The sequence below is a fragment of the Marmota monax genome, unplaced genomic scaffold, assembly GCF_021218885.2.
Source record: "Marmota monax isolate L192 unplaced genomic scaffold, Marmota_monax_Labrador192_F-V1.1 WCK01_AAM20220418_F8-fsc00016, whole genome shotgun sequence".
NCBI lineage: Eukaryota > Metazoa > Chordata > Mammalia > Rodentia > Sciuridae > Marmota > Marmota monax.
The window spans coordinates 14859754-14879323 of NW_026695209.1; the positions used below are offsets into that span (position 1 = coordinate 14859754).

Genomic DNA, 19570 nt, shown 5'->3' on the forward strand with positions numbered 1-19570 from the left:
TTCTATTGACAATTCCATCTTGACCAGGGGTCAATGGATCCATTACAATGCAAATCTTACTGTATGCTTTCCATCTAAATCAAAAGAATTTGGTCTTGTGTCCACTCTAATAAGTTTCACAAACTAGAGTGCAATCTCAGATGTGAAGTACACATCTGTGTTTCTCATATTAAATCATGCCTGTGCCTATTTGCTCTCAATTTAAAAGGTAATTAATTAAGTTTTGTATTGATAGATTACTTTGGAATATTTAAAGAAATGCATAGCATTTATGGGAATCCAGGTTTGACTTTTTAGTACATAACAACCCATAAGAAAAATCCCTTCATGGATATGGATCCCTTAATTTTTGGAGGTTCCCATAAAGCTATTCTACATATCCTGTAAGAGAGGCATAATCGGGGTATTCTCTGAAACTCTACTGAATCTTCCGTAGAAAGTATAAGAGCAAACTGCATTTTCAACCAGTTTTTAAGATAAGCTGAAGGATATCTCATTAGGCATGGGGATATCCATAGCATCCTCTTTTCTCCATGCTATTTCTTTAAAAGGTCATCTGTTGTCTCTTTTTCCCACACTTCTGGACATCCCTCAGTATTCTTCTCAGAACTCTGTAAAGCAAATGAGTAGAAACCCATCCTTGATAAGAATAATCCCTGACCCTATTCCTGGCCACATCCAAGCTTCTGAGCAGCGTCCTGGTTTCAAATTAACCCTTCCCTTTCCTTGAACTGAACTCTTCCTTCCTGAACATCACTGCCTTTTCTATTTCTGTCCCACAACCTATGCTGCTGCCAAGGGCCTCCTCCAGTTACAGATGAAGTTAGAGCAGCTGACAAGTGGATGAACAAGACCACACTGAAGGACATTCTCTCTCCTAGGGTTCGATGACTTCCAGTCACTGTCTGATCTCACAGTTCTCTTCCATCTTCCTCACTTTTTTCTTGGAAAGGTGGGTGATGTTAATCTTTGGACCCAAGCTCGTCTCCTTCTCAATGCATGATCTTAGGCATATCCCTTCAACATGCTGAATCCTCAATTTTTTCATCTGTAAAATAGTGATAATTATGACCCACATCAGAAAATTGTTGCAAGAATTCAATGAAGTGATTTCTGGAGGGGTCACAATGCCTGGCTCACAGTAGACAATCAAATGATTTTATTACCGTGTTCCCATTTTGCATTTTTTTCTTTTTCAGTTTTTTCCCCCCAAATACGCTGTTTATGTGAAAATACGGTTAACTTTCAAAGCATACCACCAACCACCCACGTGGCTAAAAACAGATGCACTTGTTGATATTCTTTTTCAGATATATTTGTTTCTTGTTGCATATCAAGAGCTACTTCTCATTTTTTTATGAAAAACGAATTCAAAACTCATAAAGCTTTAGCCCTTTATGTAGTAGTACTGAAATATAAAAAGACATTACACAATGATCCTAACTACTGAATTGATACCAAAAGCATCTTATTTAGGGCCTATTGTGTACGCCAGTTTAACTGTGCCGGAGATAACCAGTTTGAGTGATACTTCTCTTTGAATAAGTGGTAGTCAAAAATACTAGTTGCTTTAGTGCCAACAGTCTTAATTTGTAAGTGGACAGTAATGCCAAGTACAATATTGCAGAAAGTTTTCATTAGCAAGCTAATTATTGGCTATCATAAGGAATCTTAGCAGAAAAATAATAAATTAATTATTGAAATGTGTCATGTTCTTGGTTTTCAGTTTCTCATAGGTGTTCTGACATGCTTCACCTGCACTTTACCTACTACTTAGACCATACTCCATCTGTTCAAAAAAGACAAATGTATGTTTGAAATAATTGGCGTGTTATTAGTGGGTTGGCCTGATGGTGGGAGGAAATTCTAGTGTGGAAAAGATGGGTCGCAGTATGGGGCACAAGTGAACAAGAATAAATAAAACAGTTTATTTGTAAGTGGGACTGATCCCTCTTGCTCATGCATTAGTGCTTGGCTACAGGAGAGTAGTAATTTATTGATGCAGATGGCTATGTAAAGTGCATGCAATTTGTGAGGGGGCTTGACCCTTGACTGATGGGCCATATGTTGTAAAGCCCTAGGGGCGTCATTTGCCTCAGCTCTCTTCCTCTCTCTGTCTCTGCACCTATGGTCCTTGTTCAATCACCACATATTGAACTATAGACTTACTAACTCCCCCAATAAATCTCCAACTAATGGCTCGCAAAGGCCATAACTTAACCCTTTATATACAACAGAGCACATTATTTTGCATCATGATCACACTCAGTGAAATAAAGGATAAATATTATATGACCTGCCTAGAATAGGAAAGCAAATTGTTGTAAATGCCATTCCCTACTGGGTATTCACTGTATTTAGATGTAGTAAGATTACTTGGAGCTTGCTGAACTATATTGTTATTATCCTGCCATGTTATAATTACATCTTACTTTTGTAACATAATTCTTAGATATTCTTAATACACCACACTGGAAAAAAAACATTTAATGTTTTTTTTAAAGTAGTTTCTTTTGTGTGAGTCTTCTCCCTTATAAAATATGAAACATGCTCAATGAAAAATGAATATATTTTAATTCCCACATAGCATTACAAAACATGTAGGGCATTTGTATGGACTAATAGGCAAAACAAATATAGTGTGCATAGTACTTAGTGAACTCCTATTTTTCAACAGTTAATTCTAGCAAGAAGACTTCACCCCATGAAATCATTACTTCTCCACTGCAATATTGAGATTTTCTTATAATGTAGGCTGAGTCCTATAAGCCTCCTGAAAGAGAACTTATGACACCAAGGAAGAAAGAATTTTCATACATATATGAAATATGAATTTTCATACATATATATGTGTGTATATATACGTATATATGTGTATATATATGCATATATGTATATATATATGTGTATATATATTATATATATGTATATATATACATATATATAATTTCCTCTCCATCAAGCAGAGTGAAACTGAAGAAATGATACTATTCAGTGATGTACATATCAGCCAAATTTGCCCAATATTAGGAATGCTGTTAAGTGGTCACATGTTCATTGCCATTACTTAGATGAGGGAGGAGAGAATGTGTCAAGTCACATTTTCTGTTTTTATTTTAATTATTTTATTTTTAAATGATAGAGAATACAACTTGTACATATTTATGTGGTATAGTGCCGTATTTTGATAAATGCATACATTAAGCAATGTTTAAATCAGTTTATACATATCTAGCTCCTCAAATATTATTTCTTCATGATAAAAACAATAAAAAATCCTTTTTTCTAGCTTTTTTTTTTTTTTTTGGTACTGGGGATTGAACTAAGAGACACTTAACCACTGAGCCACATCGCAGCCCTTTTTTGTATTTTATTTAGAGACAGGGTCTCACTGAGTTGTTTAAGGCCTCGCTAAGTTTCTGAGGCTGGCTTTGAACTCATGATCCTCCTGCCTCATCCTCCTGAGCCTGGGATTATAGTTGTACACCACCATGCCTGTCCTATTCTAGCTTTTTTAAAAACATGTAGTACATGACGGTTTTCTGCAATCACCCTAACATGTAATAATAACACACCAGAATTTCTTACTCCTGTCTGTTAACATAGTACTCATTATCAATCTCTCCCTCCCCATCCCTGGCCTCTCAGTTTACATTTTCTTATGCACTGCTTTTCTCCTTTTCTGGGCAGCACTTGACAAATGCACCAAGAATGTATGAATGTGTATAAGAAGTATGCAAAGAGCCAAATACCCTTGGCTGGACCCCAAGGTTTCCCTAGGGCATAAGCCCTTTGAACAGATAGTAGCTGAGTACCTGCAGTTATGTTTTGTACTTGTAAAAATCATCTTCCCTGAAGCAACTTGTCTTCTATATAGCTTGCTGCTAAGGTATTCATGATCTGAGCTCTAATCAACGTTATTAGTTAGGTCTACATCTAAATCCATTTTAGTTTCATTTCCTTTATTAGTATAAAAAATATACCTCAGATTTTTTCCTCTTCTAATTGATGGATAATTTTCTCACACTGCAGCGAAAATCCATCTCCCTGAGCCAGTTTGAAGAAGGGTCAGAGGAAAGTTGACTTACATATGTGCTGTGTAAAAATTTTCATTTTTGAATCATTTGTCTTATTATCAAGGACAACTGACGTAGAAAAAAATAGTAAAATAATACAGGAAAAAAGTCACTGTCTTCTCTCCCAAACCCAGTAGACTCAGGACACAGAATTAAGCCTGAAATTAAACCAGCAATAAATAAACCCTGTGTTCACAACTGAATCTCAATAATTTAAAGATAAATCCTTGAGGCTGTGATACATCTTTTTCCTCATGGGATTTTCTTTGGGATTTTGGCATTCATAGTATTTATTTACACTTCATCTACAAGTCACAAGTAAACAGGTTGCCCAGGATTCTAGCTCACAATCCCCTTTGAGGTTATTGTTTGGTAATTTAAAGGTTTCTAGGAAAACCTCAAGAAAGAGGGTGGGGTGCGTATGTCTGCTAATAAAAGGAGCAACTTTCTACAACATAAACAACCATCTGAAATACATGTAAAATGAACAAGGGATCTTCATCTGTAATGTGTTTTTTGGAGACCAATAAGCAACGGTTTATTGATGAGTTTCTGGTTCTAGTTTATCAAGGAAAAGTCTTGATAGTTTTCAGAAAATATGTTGAAAGAAAAACTTTTCTCTAGTCTGGTGTAATTTTTTCCTTAATTACAATTTGGCAGCTAAAATTCATTGTTTCTTGTAAAAATAAACTACATATAAAATTACATTAATTTTAGTTTTTAAAAGCCCTGTAGTTAAAATTTAAACTTAACAGCAAATGGCACATGAAACATTTTCAAAATTGAAAGGTATGGAGTAAGTAGAATGTGTCAACCTGAATTGGTATAAATGAAGATTAAGAAAATTCTTATTCCATATTTTACACCATGAGTCTTTTTCTGATTTTTCTGTTAGTTGATGTTAATGAGTTTGTGTTTCTTAGAAGCAGCCACCAGACTGAGCTTTTCTATAAGAACAGCTATAGCATTTCCTAAATTAAACTTTTTTTTTTGGCCCAGATTTAAAGGACCTATGTTGTAGCATAAGTCTTTATGCTTTGCTAGCCCATAGAACACCAACTCATCTTGTGATCACCACCATGAGATGCTGCCACATTCCTGTATCATGATTGATAAAAAGAAAACTGAGTCAATTCTCTATGTTCATGCCTTCAGGAACATTCAATTACAGTTTGCCTCTTAAAGTTATATGGCCACTTGCTGTTGCATCAGGTTATAGTAATAAGCATTTTAATTAAAATGTCTCAGTATTGAACTCAGTGGTTCAAATATTATGATAATGCAAACAAGAAACCTTAGTCATTGAAATTTGATGATGCTGTTTTATTTGTTTTTATTTTTTAACTAGAAGGACAAAAATTCATGGAAATTTGATGATTGATGCTGTTTTTTTTTTTTTTTTTTTTTTTTTTTTTTAACCAGAAGGACAAAAATTTATTATTGCAAGTGGAGCCATCTTTTGTAAAAGATATAAAAATGGTGGCTCATGATTGAAATGACATGAAAATATTAAAGAAAATTTTAGGTTTTATTCTTCTTTAAGAGTTTTGTCATTGTTGATAGTGATAATGGTTTTTTGTACTCTGTAAGAAATAATACTTTGTTAATGAATATGAAAAGTAGATTTGTATTTTTTTATTTTTCAGAAATTTTACATTTTCTGTATAGAAACTTTGCATTATAGTAATTATTTCTATAACTTAGATTTAAATATATACAATAAATCAACAAATACTATGGACACACCTGTTTGGTACTAGGTGTTGAAATGATAACATAGAACAAAACTGTTTCCTCTAATTTGAAACCCTCTTGCAATATAAACTACAATGGTATTATATGAAAATTTTCAACATTTCTCTAACAGTTGCTACAAATTCTAAGATGGGAGACTATCCAGAAAGAAAGGGAAACATACTAGTAAAACTGTAACAAAAGGGTATAATGTATTGGTGAGACCAAATGTTTACATTGTTGTCTTTGTTTAATGTGATTAAAAAAAAAAAAAAAAGCATGGTACCATCCCCTGAGCAGAAGTTAATTTCTTAGGCATTAAAGAGTATTTAGGATCACCAGCTGAAGGATTAAAGAAACATCAGCCCTGAGTAAGGAATTCAGCATAAACTGATTAGTTCCTCCATGGTGTGATATTCTTAGCCAGTCATTTGCTACAATATCACAACCATATTTCTTAGTGACAGTTTAAATTGTCTCTGTACAAAATACAATAAAATAGAAGACAATGAAATCATAAAGGAAAAACTCCAAGTACAACTCAGAGATACACTGATGTTCTTTGTTGGTTGGGAGTGACTTGAATTATGTATTAGCAAGAACTGCCTTGTAGCAAAATTAGATGCCACCATGGACCTTATCTTTACCTTATTTGTGGTTGTTTCATTGTTTCAAGAATATTTTTTTTAATGGTTAACCAACCACCTTTTCATCTTCTGAACAAGTTCTTACAGCAAGAGGCTTCCAGTGCAATTTTTAGCATGCCTCTGTGAGTGAGAGTGGCTAGAAATTTCTTTTCTTGCTATATGAATCCACTTCCCTGCAGAGAGTAGAGGGAAGCACTTAATTTTGAGCTTTTCATTTTGGTAGCAACACTGCAAACATAACACAAGTGACTATAATTTTACACCATGTGAGTGAAAAGGTTCTTTTTCCTTCCCCTTCATCCTTCTTATTTGGCTGTCTTTAAACATATAAGGTTGAGAGTTAGAGAATTTGATATTTTAAATTTGAAAAACTAGTCTAAAATTCTCCTGAAAAAGAAATCAAAACTTTCAATAATTAAAATACAAAATTGATAGTATTGGACAATGATGTATAACCTGGATTCAAGTTAATGTAAAATTGTTAGCATGTGTCACTACTGACTGTATGTATTGTTTATCATAGTTTCAAAATTGTAATTGTGCCTTACCTTTGTGAAAATATTTCCAAGTTATTTAAGATACAAAGTTTACTACTTGGAAGTTTTTAAGTCAGAGATGGCTCTTGTAGAGTAGAAAGTATCTTAAAATGGCCTCCTCAGACAAAAAACTGGAGCATGGATCTTGGATGTAATATCATAATCTTGATTTGTTTAATTCAAGTGTCCCTGAAGAGTGAATCAGCATCTTTGATACTGAAAAATAAAAGAAATCTAGCACTTTAATTAAGCAGGACCAAAGTTAGACATATACTATATAAAATAGCAGGTAATAGAATTTTCTCTCTACTTGTTGGCCATTCTTTTTCACTTTATGGTTTCTATTCTTGTGGAGACTTTTCTTAGTTTCTAATCTGCTCCAATATTATTTTTATATATTCTTATTTATGTCTCATTTTAAATGCAAATACTATAGTATTTGTATGTCTTAATTTCTACTGCCTTTTGGTGTGCTGTGGCTGCTATTTTTTAAATCTCTAACATGGCTATAGAAGTTACTTTCTATAGAACATTTTTATTTTGTTTTTCTTCTTAAGTATAGAGAGATTCATAATAGGAAATTTTAGATACATACTTGATGAAAAGCGAGATGAATCACATTTTTGGAAGAAAAAAAATCGCAGCAACCAGTTATAAAATATATTTCGTAGTGATACATATTTCTTAATTATTGAAGAATAGCAATTTAAAATTAACTGTTAGGAAAGCAAAAGTAAAATAATCTAATTGTTTAAGGTATGCAAGGTGTAGTCATTGATACTTCTTAAAAACTAATTTCACTAGCTAAAATGGAATAATGGCTCAATTTTTCCCTTCTACCTAAACAACCAAACAAATAGATGAAACAGTGGTTTTCATATTTGAATAGCAGGCAGTTTAAGCCAGAGAGAAGAGAATCAAAATAGAAGAACATTAAGTTTGTTCTACTTTCTTATAGGAGGTCCTCCCATCCTCCCACACAAGGAGGGGGAAACTAAATAAAGCCTGGAGTTCTCTCCACTGGGAGGCTAGAACATCTAAAATTTGTACTATAAGGCACTAGAAAAGAAGCCTCTCTAATAGCAAGAGACACAGACACACACAGAACTGAACAACAGCAGAGATATCACCTCATGTCTTCGCTGGGGTATTGATCAGTTAATAAAGGATAAAAAATATGTAATGCTGGAATATTTGAGCTCACAGAGGGCTAAGAAGAGTTTATGTTTCCATCAATGGGTAGAATCCTCAGAAGGGTATTACTCTGATAGTGGGGATAAATTAACTTTACATTAAAAGATGCTCTGAACTTGCCTTGAGTTTATAAAGCAAATCTCAAAAGAATCCAATTCATTCCCTGTAAGTTAACTGTATATCACAAGAAAATCAAATGTTAAGCAAGGAAATGCAATAAAAATCCAGCAATAAGCAATTTAAAATTTATAAGGTCATCACCAATCAAAAATTATCTGACCTGATATGCTAAGAAAGCAATAAAATATGACCAATATCCAGGATAAAGTCCAATCTTAGAAATAATACTAAAAATTATAGAGTGAAGGAACTAGTAGACAGTAAATTTGAAATAGCTATGATAATAGTCTCCATATGTTCAGGGAGACAAAGAAACATGAGAATAATGAGGAAAGACATGGAAGAATAAAAATACATCTTTCAGAGATGAAAAATACAGTGAGTGACATGAAAATTATATTGATCTGGAATAACAACATATTAGACATAGCAGGAGAAAAGATCAGCAAACATGAAGATCTAAAAACTATCTAGAATTAAGCAAAGAAAGACAAAATGGAATATCATTTGGTAGTTGGATAATATCACACAACCTAACACAGATATAATTAGAGTCCCAGAAGTACGAGAGAGAGAGAGAGAGAGAGAGAGAGAGAGAGAGAGAGAGAGAGAGACTAATTTGAGAAAATAATAGCTAGAAATTATCTTAATGTATTAAAAGCTATAAATTGACAGATTGAAGGGAGCTCAAAAAACCTAAAGCAGAGTAAAACTAAAGGAAACCATATCAAGGTGATTACTTCATAATCAAGTCAATGAAAACCAAGGATAAATAAAAAAATCTTCAAATAAGGCAGGAAAAATAAAAAGACAATATTTTAAAAATTTCAAAGAATGAAAGTCTCTTTAGAAACCACATAAGCTATGTGACAATGAAATAGCTTCTTTAGATCATCCAAAGAAAAACAAGAAGAAAGTACCTAACTAAAGATTCTTTGACCTGCTAATAATGAAAAAGTTTTATCAATACAGCTGCTATAGGCAAATGATTGGGTGAAAGAATGAACATTTAGCATAACTACATGCTATTACTAATTACTAACTAAAAGTGGGTCATAGGCATCAATGAAAAAGCTGAATCACATAAGCCATCTAAAAAGAAGGAAAGAAAAGAAAAACAAACAACCTTGGAATAAACAAATATTCTTTATAAACCATTAAAATATATATAAAAACACCTTTTGCTCTTCAAAATTCTACTTTATAAACTTAAATTACTAAATGACTCATGTCCAGAATATGTAAAGAACTCCTATATCTCAATAAGAAGACCTGCATCTCAATTTTAAAGTTTAAAAATTAAATACTTCATCCAAGTATGCATATGAATGAAAAATAACAACAGGAAGCAATTCCTGTTGTTATTTTTCCTGAGGGAAATATAAATTAAACCACATTGAGATATTATATATACTACCTAAATTAGCTAACATTTTAAAAGTCTGATATTATCAAGGTTAAGTGATGCTTTAGAGAAACTGGAACTCTTGTACTTTGTTAGTGGGGAGGCAAAATGGTACCATCAGATTGAAAATCTGACAATTTCTCTTAAAATTAAACACACCACATATTTCAATATTTCCTTTCATATTGACCCATTAGGAGTAAAGATATATGTCTACATAAATACTTGTTTCTGAAAGTTATAGTAACAACTTTAATCATGATAGAGATAATTTAAGCATTCATAAATGGGTGAATAAATAAGTTGTAACGTGTCTATACAATTGAATACTATGTCTCAGTAAAATAATGAACTACCAATACAGAACAATAACATTGACAACTCTTAAAAATATCACACTACGTAAAAGCAGCACATCTCAAACAACTACATTCTTCAAGGTTTAACTTATGTAAACTTTTTGAAGTGGTAAAATTGGATTGATGTGAAGTTCATCAGTGGTTTCCAGATACTGGGTTTGAGGGAGGAGATTAGCTACATAGTCCAGAGTGAATGTTTTGTGTAATGGAAAAGTTATGTATTACAATTATGTCATAAGAGCCCTATAGATTACATGACTTTTTATACATTTCAATATTCACTCAATCTCTTTTTAAAATTGATTAATTTTGTTACATGCAAATTATATTAATACAGGCTTTTAAATTTATTTTGATATGACTCTAATCTAGACTTTTTTCTGATTTTTTCCATAAATTAAAGCAATGATAAATTTATTAATTAAATTAATAAAATAATTTTTAGCCATAATATATTCTTAATTATGTGTACACTTTAACTTTAGTTTCCATGTACAAGCATTTAAGCAGAATAAATTGAAGAATAAATTTTTAACCAAAGTAAACCCTTTTGTTCCCAGGAAGCTTTCGTCACACAAGTGCATATAAAATACATGCATTTCATATCTAAATTTGCATATAAAGTGTTGTGGGAAAATTAGAAAGCATATGGTCTTTTTCGTTTTTATTGTCTAAGAAGTACTAAAGCCAAATAACTTGGCATGAGTCTTCCAGTCTGACTCTTTTTAAATGGCTTTATTGTCAGGCAGATGGGAAATGCTAGTCATTTATTAAAATTACCCATGTATGTATTGTTAGAATGTTTTATATTTATTCATGAAAATAAAATTTTTTAGAATTGGCATTTAAAACCAACAAAACCTATCTGTCACAGGGTTTAGTAACAACTGTACCTGTCACTTCAAAACCACCTTGAAAAATGTGGTAACATGGATGGCTGCCTAATGAATATTCTGAGATTCAGGTTCATTTTAATGATGTTTTAAAAGCTCTCCACCTTAGAAAGTAATAGATTATCAAAGACTAGAAATCAAATTACATGAAGAGAATGAAATTCAAGATGTACCATCTCTTCAATATTGTTTTGGGAAAATAGATGTGGGAAATCATATCTCCAAGAACATTTTAAAAATTTGCACTTAGAATGGATGTACTTCAAACATCATTTTGTGGATTAATAAACTGAGCCAGATGTGAATTTAAAGTATCATGTTGTAAGTTTGTGAATACTAGAGAGCTAAAAGATTCAGTATTATCTTAAAGTTAAAAGGATAATTAAAAACAAAAGTTAGATATCTGTATTTTACCATCAGAATTTCATACTAAGAATTTGGAGAAGTGAAGGATAAATTTCTTTCACATATTTAAAACTTTTTTCTCTGCAACTTGGATATTTTTCAACTATCTGAAATACTAATACATTTATTAGATTCATATTGTGGATAGCAAAGTAACCAAATTATTTAATGAACTTTTTTTGATATGAACAATTTGTTAATTGAAATATGAAAATATATCACATAATTCAATATGCCTATGCAAATATATAGGTAGATATGTAGATATAAACTAATCTCTCTATATAATTTACTTTAAAAACTGAAAAGGTAAATTTATATACACGAAGTAGAAACTAAATTCTTTTTTCATTCAAAATTACCATAAGTCAAAACCTTCTTAGGTAAAACTTTAATAGGATGTTAGCGTCTCAGAATAAACTCGAGAAAAATGTCTGAGAAATTTTGAATGTCATTAGAGAATCTGCCAAAATATAAGGAGCACACATCTGAGCAACCATCACATTGGGGATAAAAATTCTTCCTTATCTCTCCTGAGTATGGCTGCTCTGCCCCTACAGTTTATCTTTGTAAAGTGTATAACAAGTAAGAAATAAAAAGGGCGGGGTGGGGATGAACAGGTTTAGTCGGCTTTTTTGCTGCAGAGACTAAAAGACACAACCAGAACAATTATAGAGGAGGAAAGGGTTATTTAGGGGCTCATGGTTCATGGTTTCAGAGGTCTCAATCCATAAAAAGTAGGCTCTGTTCCTCAGGGCTGGAGGTGAGGCAGGACATCATGGTGGAAGAGTGTAGCAGAGGGAACTAGCTCACATGAGGATCAGAAACAGAGAGATTCTTCTCTCCAGATACAAATATAAACCCCAAAGCCACGCCCCCAACGCCCCACCTCCTTCAGCCACACCCTACCAGTCACCACTCATTTAATCCCATCAGGTGATTAATTCATTGAGTTAAGCCTTTCATGATCCAACCATTTCTCTTCTGAACCTTCTTGCATAGTCTCACATTTCAAAACATAGCACAGGTACATAAATGCAAGTACCTTTAGTTTTTTTTTTTTCCTCCATATATCTCTTTTTTATCCTAGCTTATACCTGTTTTATTAAATAGTATTTGCTCCCCATATTTGCAAAGTTGAAACTGTGGTTCTTAAACCATATGTTAGTTTAAGCCCCAGATTATGTTTTATAATATGTTGACCAAAAAAAAAAAAAAATGGTGTATGAGTTTTCCAAGATCATAATATGGTGTACATTCTAATATGAAATGTCCTAAAAATTATTTTCTATAAATTTAGTTCTAAATGAAATGGAAGTGGTATTGGAAGGGCTTACCTCACCTTTGTTCTTTATAATCTTCACCTTTGCTTATACCGAACCTGTTAAAGCTAAGTGAAACCTCACTTTCCCAATTGGTGATATCAAATTGTTTTTACCTTATATATAGTGTTTTGGAAATATTCTGTGAGTGTTTTAAAACTTATGCCATGTTTATGCATTATGTAACTTGGATTTATTTCATAATTTGTGGAGAGGTCACAAAATCTCTATCCCTATTATATAATTATTTTGTGTGCTCTCCTCTACTTTTGTATTCATTTTAATTTCACCCTGCTTTTTTTCATATGTGTGTATATATATATATATATATATATATATATATATATATATTTAAATAGTTAATATATTTTTTAAAAGTCTGTTATCTATAGTGAAGTATTTCTCAAACATCATTCATTATTGTCCTTTAACAAAAGCACTTTTACCATTTTTTTTCCTAATTGCTATCCTCATGACATTTTAATACTACAGACAAACTGTTCAGGTACTAATTCTGTTTTTATACATCAAAAGACTTCACTTTGGGGCTGGGGCTGTAGCTCAGTGGTGGAGTGCTTGCCTCACAAGTGTGAGGCACTGAGTTACATCCTCAGCACCACATAAAAATATTGTGTCCATCTATAACTAAAAAAAAAAAAAAATTCACTTTTGTCTCTCTAGTTCTTTCCCTACTTTTGACCCCTTAGGGTTGGTATACACCCGCTCTACTGAGAATGCACACTAAAGGCAGTATTAGGAGGTCCTCAATTGGAGAACTGTAGTTAGGACAAAATTTCACATCTATGGATATTTATTTATTTATTTTTCTGTATTACCTTACCTGACCTCTACCTAGAGATATTCATTTAATGGGAGGCTGTATTCTTTGTCCATTTCAGAAAGCACAGAGGCTGGGAAGACATGAGAAGAAGGCAGCCCCTTCTCTACACAAAGAGAGCTCAGATTTTGGTTCTCATCACTGATATATTGAGTTAATATTATGAATAAAACACATGAGCACCTATTGTCAAGGACATAGGTGAAGGGCTGAGGTTACCTGTCCTTGTCAGCTCCTGTAGCTTCTACTATGTTAATAAGCATAAGAGTATCCACATTCAGCCTGTGCTCTTGATTTCCTCATATTATAATAACTGATACCATATTGAGCCCTAGAAATTGAAGCATGTTCAGGGGATATATTCTGGTCTGAGGGATAATTTTACTAGCAAATAAATATAACAAAAAATTACACACATTGATTTTACAAATTAGGTTCATTTTTGAAGGTATTGATACATGAATGATTAAAAATTGGGATTTATTATTGAATGTATTATGTCATTACTAGAATCCCAGTATACAACTTTGAACATTTCTTAGAATTTCTAATCTTATTGTCACAATAAACCTAGAGGATACATACTTGTGTTAACTCTATTATATAGATAGTTAAAATAATATTCAAATTTCATTTTAAATAATGGTTTCAGTAGCTAACTTTACTGAAGGTTTTATTAGGAATTATAAAAATAAGAACTGGCTAATTCATATTTTATTTTTTTAATGTGCTTTCTACTTCCTAGTTGTGGAGATATTAGCAAAAAGTACAAACAAAATAGTGACCAGGACTATTAAAAGAGATAAACAAGAAAGATAACTCAAACTTAGAACTCTAAAATTGGCTGTTAGGAAACTACCAACTCATAAGCGTGCTTGTGATAACAGCTGGCATTAGTTAACTATTTACTAAATCATCACCACCTTCATGGCAGTGCTATTATTTTACTGGAAAAAAGACAAAAGGTCAGAGAGGCTAATCATATTTCATAGACTCTAGACTCCAATATTTTATTAGCAATGCTCTTGATTATTTGTTGGTGTGAGATGTGTTAAGAATAATTAAATAGTCCTCTATGAAAACTGTAAGCCTTTTACACACATAAATAATTGTCACAATATAAAATATAAGTATGCTATTTATTTTTAAAATGCTTCAATTTTCAGAAACTTATGTGTATTCTGAATATAATTGTCCAAGACAATAAATTTAATTCTTTTGAACCTAATAAGATGTACCTTACATTTGAAAAATTTCAGTAACTTAATGATGGTGGCGCTTATGTGGAGAACATATTATGCAAATGGCTCCCACTGAAGTCTATGAGTTTAGTTAAGCTTGAGAAAAAGTTTGTAATTAACAGATTAGCATTTGAAAAAGGCGTTTTGAATATGCATAGGAGAAAATTCTGCTTAACTTGTGGGGTGTGTTCATGATGATTATTTCAGAATTCATGCATATGCATCTTTTAACATGCCAACATTTGAAACCTTAATGGACTAGTACAGATCTGGCTGTGTGTGTGTGTGTGTGTGTGCGCGCGTTTGTGTCTTTTTTGTTTTATTTTGTTGTTTTAGGAAAATGACTAAATTTATAAGTAAGTCACCAGAAATACACACATCAACATGCAACATCTTTAAGGCTGACATAGTATCTTAAAAATTAAGAACTCAAAATTAAATGTTATATTTATTGTTATTTCAATGTGAGTAAAAAGAGAACAATAACAAAAACCAGTTTCAGTGTTCATCTTTCCTACCTAATATATGGTATATATCAGAATGTTATAGTTCATTAACTTTTATAGTTACATTGTACAACTGAGCCTTGTTCAGATTTTGGTGTCATATGCTAATACATATGCACATACAAACATACCCTGGAATTAAATTGTTATGGCAAATGAGAAGAATATCTTTTATTTTTTAAAAATTATTTTCTTTAGTGTATATTTTCTTAATGTAATTCATGCCCCTCCCCTTTTTCAGATCTTTACAAACTCTTCATTATCAAATATGACCCCAAATCTTTAGCATTAAAGACTGTACTCCAGTACAAAGCACTTCTCTCACTTCTCACATGCTCCATTCTCATCTGGTCTCGATTTCTTATGCTTACCACAAATTAATCATCTTTAAAGGTTTTTTTTTTTTTGTTGTTGTTGTTGTTTTGTTTTGTTTTCTGTTTTGGTTTTCATTTTCCTGCCACTATCCAGATGTTTAGGTGAACAATGTTTTTTCCATAAGACCTTGCCTAACTTACATAGGTTACATGTTATTTTTCATTGCTTAATCCATATAGCAGGTATTGTTGTAGTAAGTATTACCTTAAAAAAGGCCATGTAGAAAGTTGTAGCTAATTTAAATCTGTAGATGATAAATATGAAAATTCTCAGTCTTCCCATCTAGAAGAGAGAAATTACATCTTCTATTGGTTTGGTAAACTTCCTAAAGTTCACTGGGCAGCTGAGAACAGAAGATTTGGCTTGACTTGATTCATGAGAAGTTAAGCCCTGCCCTCTAATGAATTCTTAATTAATGCCCCATCTTGCATTCAAAAGGAATGGTTGGACCTAAAGATGCAAAATATGAGTGAAATTGTTTCTCTACACTAGTTTGATCATGACCCTACACTGGAAAATAAGATTATTCTTAAGAAGCCACTTTAAAAAAAAATAACAAATTAGTTGTTTAGACCCAAAATTCTTCTGAATTCAACAAATTGGTGAATCTGCTTTAAACTTGTCATTTAACTAAAGTAAATGCTTACTAGCATATAGAGAAAAAGTTTTTTTAATATGTTAAGTAAAACATAATAAACATGTAAATATTGAGACTTTTCCATTAAACTATTGATGTTAGTCTGGAAAGCTATCTGATTTTATTTTCCCATTTCATTTGCTGTCTTATACTTTAGAATTTAAATTACAATTATGGCAGATTGAAGCATTTTCTTTGCAATTTTTGTTTCCTTTTAAAATCATTAATGTAACACGAACTACATATTAATATTTTTAATCATGCTGCAAATCTTTGGTGGGTTTTTTGGTCTGCATCTAGAACAACCAGAAACCATGTATAATATATGTATCTAAAAGGGAATGAAAATGCATGTAAAATATCTAATTGTGTATACTGTTAAGCTGGAGAATTAAAGATGATAACCCCTTTTCACCATTCAGTGGAGCGTGAAAGAGCAAAAGAGATTCAAAACTTCATTAATTGCTCTCACACAACATTACAGGCCACCTGCACTTGAAAGAATTTACATTGGAGCAGATGGATTGCTGAATGCAATATCAAAGATTTTCAGAGTGTTTGTTTTAAAAATAAGCTGGAGTCTAAGGAAAGGACATGCGGAGTATACAATTTGAAAAGATGACAGAGCTTTCATTATTAGAATATTTTTAAAAATATGAGTAAAGACACTTTTGATCTCTAACATGAAAACAGACACATCAATATCTCTTTAAAATGATGGGAGTTCCAACATTATAGATGACAATTATTTGCAAGTATTTTAAATTTACATGTTCATGAGTGCATGCACAGTTAGGTACCTGTGGTTTTTGAACCTCCATAACTGGTTTTCTCTACTAACTCCCAGATCAATGAAAACCAGCCTTTGCCCAACAAAACAATTTTTGCAAATCTGATTATTCAAGCCACTGAGTGAAGATTTTTATGTGGGACAAGTTCTAAAATGAAAGGTTATTTTGTTGTTGTTGTTGTTGAGGAAACTCATTTCGCTTAGTTGATTGTAAACTGAGCACTGAAGTTGTATAGATAGGTCCAAGCTGACCACTGTGGAATAGCAGGTTAAGATGAAATTGAGCCACTGCATGCTTTTCTTTTGAGTTCAGATATATCGTAGTTTATTTACTTTTGCAGTGTATTTTAATTTTTGTATCTTGCAGGTGTTTCTCCAGCTTTACAACCAAATCAAATTTTACTTGGAAGTTGTACCATGGTACTTTATCAAGCACTCTATAAACATTGATGTACTAAAGATTAGCAAACAACAGCTATAGGGCTCAATCTAACTTGAGAACTAATTTTTGAAGATGAGGTTTTTCTTTACACAATCATGCCCATTTGCTTACTTATTGTCTGTGACCCTTTTGTGCTGCAGTAATAAAACTAAATAGTCACAATGGAGAGTGTGGCTTACAAATCCTCAAATGTTTACTACCTATTTCTTTATAATAGAAATTTACTAACCCTGACATACTAGCATACCATGTGAACTTGAACATGTTTCTTAACCTCTCTGGGCATTAATTTCCTCATCTTTAAAAATAGGGATAATGATGATAACTACCCATATACATCTACATATGGTTAATAATAATGACATCTATCCTTGGTACCGTCATTATTACAGATAACAGGGATGCCTATCCATGATTAAACGGAATATAACGTAAGCTCATAGTAGCTGGCTCATAATATTAGTAATACAAACTGGACATCAGCATCAGTGTCATCATTTTCTAAAAAATAATGCTATGTCATAAAGACTGCAAAATGGATTGTGAACCATATTATTGTAGTTTGCCCACCTTTAGTACTCAAATGATTATGTAGATAGTAACGTTTTGTATTATGATCATGGGCTTTGAAGATAAAAGCCCTGTGTGTGGACAACAATTACCCTCTTACTTGCTATTTAATTAGAAACTTTAGTAAGCAGTGCAAACTCTCTAATGCTCTGTTCTTTATCTGAAAAATCATCATCATCATGATCATCATCATCTCCAAATAGCCTGCATATTATGAAGGGCAATGAAATAGGAAATATGAAGTAAGGTAGGTGAAATACAAATCAAAGATTTTCATGCCTAATTAACCTTACCTTGTTTCCATGCATCTCACTTTGGGGTAATAAATATGTGTAATTATTTAGCTAAGAGAGCTCCAGATTAACCCTTTGGTGTCAACATACATCAGCAAAGATGAATCTTAAGACAAAAGGAATGCATGAATCTAGATACATGAGAGTAATACAGTATGATTCTCTTCCTCTCGTTTCACAACTAGGAAGAATCTAATATTTGTAAAAGAAAAGCATACCCGTTACCTTTTAAGGTGTTTTCATGATGGGAAGGGAAGTGGGTACTAACTGCAGAGACCTGGCAAGGCTGCTAATGTTACAGATTTCCTTCATGAACACCCTCACTTTGTACAGCTTTGTTGACTTGAACAGATATGTTTGTGCACTTTACTGTAGGTGTATCAATAACTTGAGTTTAAAAATGATCATAAGAATAAAAAAAAAAGAAAATGGAAGAAGGATAAAATCAAAGAATCTAAGATAAGTATATAAGTACAACCACTGATACTGCTTTCAGGATTAGAAGGATCTCCTGCCATCTGATCTGCTCAACTCATTCCAGCATTTCAATCCACAATTTATCCTCACCATGCAGTCCACGAATACACATACACATGCGCACACACTTCTGAAATAAGGTGGGACTTGAGTTTGGCCAACCTGCTCTTTTATATTGTAGCTTGAATATATGGTATTTGACAGAATTGATGTTTTATTTTTCTAGTTATAAAAATTCTAGGTCTTCATTTTTCTATTTTAAGTGGTTATGACATTTATGTGATTCATAGATCATGTACATGTCATATAATAGTCATATTGCTGTGCTGTTTCCTAAAGTTATTTTATGTATGTATATTATTTATTTTCTCACACTGTATGCATGTTCAATGAAGACAAGGCCAAAAAGAGAACATGGGTCTCAACTAGATTTATAGTAGTGACCAAATATATTTAGGTTTTTTTTTTTTTTTTTTTAAGACAAGGCTCTATATAGTATAAAACCAAAATGTGTAAAAGCTGTGAATGGAAAATTAAATATCTATTTTTCCCTAACCCCTACGAAACCTATTACTTTCTCAGAAATACCAAATATTATTGCTTTACTAGTTCACACTTCCATTATTTTCTGTGAATAAACTGTCTATAAGCATATAACTTTGTGTTTTCCAAAAATGATAACTTTATAGAAATGGTTTTTGATTCCATAA

At 32.2% G+C, this 19570-nt stretch overlaps 1 protein-coding gene across 11 annotated transcripts in view; it reads left to right on the top strand.

Annotated features, from left to right (window-relative positions):
- Robo2 (roundabout guidance receptor 2) overlaps positions 1–19570 on the top strand; it is a 564046-nt gene that overhangs the window by 208455 nt on the left and 336021 nt on the right. The window lies entirely within an intron of this gene.